The sequence below is a fragment of the Dipteris shenzhenensis genome, chromosome 10 (genome assembly GCF_047967505.1).
Source record: "Dipteris shenzhenensis isolate YYH24624 ecotype China chromosome 10, Dip_SZ_1.0, whole genome shotgun sequence".
Lineage (NCBI taxonomy): Eukaryota > Viridiplantae > Streptophyta > Polypodiopsida > Gleicheniales > Dipteridaceae > Dipteris > Dipteris shenzhenensis.
The window spans coordinates 39,727,093-39,731,856 of record NC_141605.1 but is presented as its reverse complement, the minus strand read 5'-3'; the positions used below and the strand labels follow the sequence as shown (position 1 = coordinate 39,731,856).

General features: G+C 47.0%; 1 pseudogene; it reads right to left on the bottom strand.

The window, feature by feature from the left end:
- Positions 1–1,653: 1,653 nt before the first annotated feature.
- Positions 1,654–3,328, bottom strand: LOC147897810 (pentatricopeptide repeat-containing protein CRR2, chloroplastic pseudogene; annotated as a pseudogene).
- Between the last annotated feature and the right edge of the window lie 1,436 nt (positions 3,329–4,764).

Here is a 4,764-nt window from a genome sequence, read left to right as displayed (position 1 = left end):
CTTTGAATGCAAAGGTTTGTACATACAATCACCTCGTCTTGGTTTGTACCCGACTGCCTAAAAATTTAGACTCTGAAAGGTTTGTGATCAGACTGGCTGCATGTTGCTTCAATGAAATATTTGACTTTTATGCATTCATGTGAGACTTAAAAAATAGCCAACCATGCCTCTACCTTTGTTTTCTTCACATGTGTGCATCAGTGCCTGCACATCAGTTCATTTGGCTGGCGATCAGCACCTTATGCTTCCACAAAGCTTCTCAACGTATGCCCATGCTTAGTTATATTGTGATCTGCCCCTCCATTTAATTCCCAAGTCAACATGCCACAGAAGTGCCATGTAAATGCCCACTAAGTACCAGTGTAGGGCCGCGTACAGGGCTTCACAGCCTTGTCACCTAAACCACCCAAGGCCCCAAAATGTCACGGGGATATAGGCACCTCATTGAACACCAGCTCTTTATATTCAACCCACAATTGCCACCCAGAGTTTATGGGAGCGATAAATCGTCACTTGCTGACATGTCCATAGAGGGCTAGCCTGCACCAATCTCCTCTTCATTTGACCTCTTAACACATTTTACCTTTAGTCCGTCTGGGTACCCAGTTGGTCAAGCGCCTGCTAAGGGGTGTGTCGTGTCATTTCCTGGCACCACCTGACCAGGAGCACATTCCCTCGGCCGAGTACGGGTAAATTTCACACCTGGTCATCAAACTACCGGTGGCTCCCACTCCCCAAAAAGTGCAAAGGAATGTAGAAGCACTTGAACACCATCCCTAATATCTCATCCTTGCAGTTGTCACCTACTGCTCTAGCATGACAAATGGCATGAAGAGCAGAGAAGAAGAAACTGACGCATAAGCCCATTGTGCTTGGATGACCAGAGGTGTGATAATTGCATAATAGCGTGCCTTCATGTCCAGGCGAGTCACTGTTTGCTGCATCTGCTTTTGAGTCTTGATGTGCTCTCTTTTGCTTGACTGCACTTCAGCTCTCCATGCTGGTGGTATTTGACGCTTGGGCTGGGGCCTGGGCATGGGGGCCCACAATAACCGAAAGATGGAGAAAACGTATAAAGAGATGACTAGAGACTAAAGGAAAGGTATTCAGCTACAAACTGGTGTGAAGAAGCCAGGAAGAAGACTTGGAGTGGCTGGAAAAACTAAAAGAAAAGGCCGTAATAGTGAGGCTGAAAGGCTGAGCAAAATGCTGATGGACCTGAGTTGTCTGGGTTAATAAAGGGAGCGGAGCACACCCGCTGCACCACCATCCTAAGCAGGCTCAGGCCCTGCACAAAAGCTGAAGCCCTTGATGAGGATGAATGCGTACATGAGAGTGAGAGAGAGAGAGAGAAAGAGAGAGAGAGAGAGAGAGAGAGAAAGAGAGGGTAAGAGAACTTCTGTCAATGCCACCTAGCGCATCTCTTGGATAAAATGATAGCAGAAACAAACCGCATCATACTTCCATTTTCATAAGTTTGATTTGACCTTACACTGCTTCTAGCCTAAATTGATAATGAGGTTGTTAGCTACTCATAGACTAACATAGAGTAGTGGGCTGCTGTTTCTTACTGGCTTGAACCCTAGGATAAACAGAATAAAGGAAAGTAAAAGACATTTGGATGCTTTAAACAACAATTTTTTTGCAGCAGAGATTACCAGTAATCTGCACATGAGCACACCCCATTTTTGACATGATGGAAGCGTTTAGCATCCCTCACCACAATTTCACGTTGACAAATCTTTGATATAAATTTGGTTGCAGAATGACAGTCTGGGCATACTCTAAGTGTTTTGACAATACGAAGAGGAGTTCCAGGGGCTGTACTGATCAGCCCATATGCAATGGCGAGCTTCTCACTATGATGGCTCAGCATGTCTTCCTTCTCATCATCTTTCTTATTATGAAGCACAGCCCTTGTGTCCGGCACATAGCCTGCATCCTTCATCAATCCACCTAGCCTTTGCAATTCAGCATGTATCTGCTCCAATTGTGGGTGCAAATCATCTTCTGCAACAAATTCATGCATTGTATTATTGATTTCAATAAAGCTGCGGCCTGGGTCACACTTCAGACCCATGTCCTTCATTATTTTCTTTATCTTTTCTGCATCACTCCACCTGCCAGCTGCAGAATATACATTTGAGAGTAACACATAGGGTATAACATTCTCTGGATCCAACCTAAACGCATGCTCGGCAGCACGCTCTGCTCGCTCTAAGTCCAAATTTATTCTGCAGGCACCTAGCAAGGTTATCCAGGACATTGCAGAAGGTTGAAATTTAGTAAGTAACTTTTCTCCTTCGCTTAGTCGCCCTGCCCGTCCAAGGAGGTCTATCATGCAATTGTAGTGTTCTTCATTTGGTGTTATACCATGATCTCTACTCATGGACTGCAAGAAACGACGTCCTTCATCCACGAGGCCATTGTGACTACATGCAGAGAGAATACTCACAAAAGTGACCTCATTTGGGCTCACACCTTCTTGTTCCATCTGTTCAAAGAGTTCGAGGGCCTCCTTGCCCTCTCCATGCTGGGCATATGATGCGATCATTGCACTCCACGAGATGACATTGCGCTCAGGCATTTTATCGAATACTTCCCTAGCATGCGCCAAGGTGCCACATTTGCCGTACATATTGACAAGGGCGGTCCCTACGACAACATCGGACTCAAACTGACTGCCCACAATGAGACCGTGGACTTGTTTGCCCTCACCTAGGGCAGCCTGGTCGGCACAAACAGAAAGAATGCTCACGAAACTGACCTGATCGAGCTTCACGCCTTCCAAGAGCATTTGGTGGAAGAGTGCGAGAGCCTCCTTTCCCTTCTCATTTTGAGCGTATGCTCCGATCATGATGTTCCAAGAGAAGACGTTTCGCTGATGCATTCTTGCAAAAACTGCCCGAGCATCCGTGAAAGCCCCACATTTGCCATACATAAGCACAAGGAGGTTGCTCAAAAATCTGTCGTGCTCACGCCCACTTTTGACAACATGGGAGTGAACTCGTTTGCCGGCTGGAAGAGCCCTAAGGTCGCCGTATTGCTCTAGAAGAGAGGAGTAAGTACTAAAGTCGACACGAACACCCAATTGTTCGAGCAGATGCAGGGTAAACTTTCGAGGGCGGGAATGCGATTTGTGTTGGACAAGATGATCTTCCAGAAGTGTTGCTGGATGGGATACATTGGAGATTTTGTGTTGGGGAGAGGTGGTGTGTTTGTCAAGTCGTTCTTTCAAGAGCTCCGTCCAAATCGACTGCTTCTTCTCCCGGAGCTTGCATGCCATACAACTATACAACAATCGAGAATCGAGTCATCATTGCTTCAAGAGTAGTTGGATAACACACCTAAGAGCATGTTTTTTTACCAATGTGCATATCAGCCCGCAGTTGCTTTCCCTCGATTCCCTTGCTGCTTCGGGAATGCACCCGCCCTTGTCGTTGGGACTCGCGATACAACTCGCACTTAAAGGGGAATGGGTCGAAGGAGGCCTTTTCGAGAACACGGCCCCTCGCCATTGGTCTGCGAGCCATTTGAGCCATCCCCACCCCCCCCCACGTGGAGCGTTTCGGGGAGGGAATTGGATTTTGAAACAATTGGGAGTTTGAGAGTCCTTGCGCACGAGCTAGGTCACGGAATTTACTCACTTCAAAGGGCCAGCCATATTCCTATTCTGAAAATAGCTTTGCTCCAACAGCTGAGAAATCTCAACTAACTTGGGACCTTCACGTATAGGAGAAAGGGCTGGAGCAAGATTTTCTCGGAAGTAAAGTCCTCGGAATCCACCTCCCAGTTGTAGTTGGAACACTCAAGATGCAACTAACACCTGTAGGGGAAAGGGCCAGAGAGGTTGTGCATGGACTAGGGCAGCATAGAGTAGTGTGATGTATGTGTGCTAGATAGCAGAGCATGATGGGGATGGGCGGCCATGAGATCCGCTAGTATCCCCTATAGCATGCTTGTGCATACGGTAGGATCGCATCTCTTGACACTTAGCATCAAACCATGAGCTTTGAGGTTTAGGGTGTAGGCTTGGGGGGCCTAATGTAGATTGAGTCGTGCATGGCAATGATTTGGCAGTAGCATTGTGGACCAACGATACAAGAGGGCATGGGGCATGGGCAAGCTCTACATCATCTTGAAGGGGGGTCTGTAGCTCACGTGATAGGTCACTCGCATACACCACATTACGTCATAGGAGTGGTTAGTGTGTAGGAGAGTGCACACCCCGACTGGCTTGTTAGATTGGATTGAGAGCACAATTAGAGTGAAGTAGAGATGCCCCTTCTAACTAACACTTTTGGGCTCTAGATCACTACCTCATTGATTGCGTTGGAGGTGAGGGGACATTGCTTGTTGACCTGATGATACAAATACTATTATATGCAGATGATATAGTCCTCATATCCTCCTCAACAGGCAAGCTTATAGAGACATCTAGCGGCCGCTGTGTCCAGTCTAGCATAGTCTCCCATGTCGCCATCACCTCCTGCTATTTGATTTCATCGAGGGGTCCTAGAAATGTTGATCTAGAGCCCCATTCCCCCTCTTAAGCCACGTCTCATGAACCATTGTAAAATTGGTCCTATGATAATTGCCCTCCCGTAAGTGTAGGAATGCATGATCTCCATCAGCTCCCCTTGATAAACCAATGTTGTTAAAAATCATGACCTTGGTCTTACCAAGGTAGAAATCCTCTAGGGCACCTATCCCATCACAGGCCTGGATGTGTGGCATACCTATGCGACATCCCTCTATCATGTC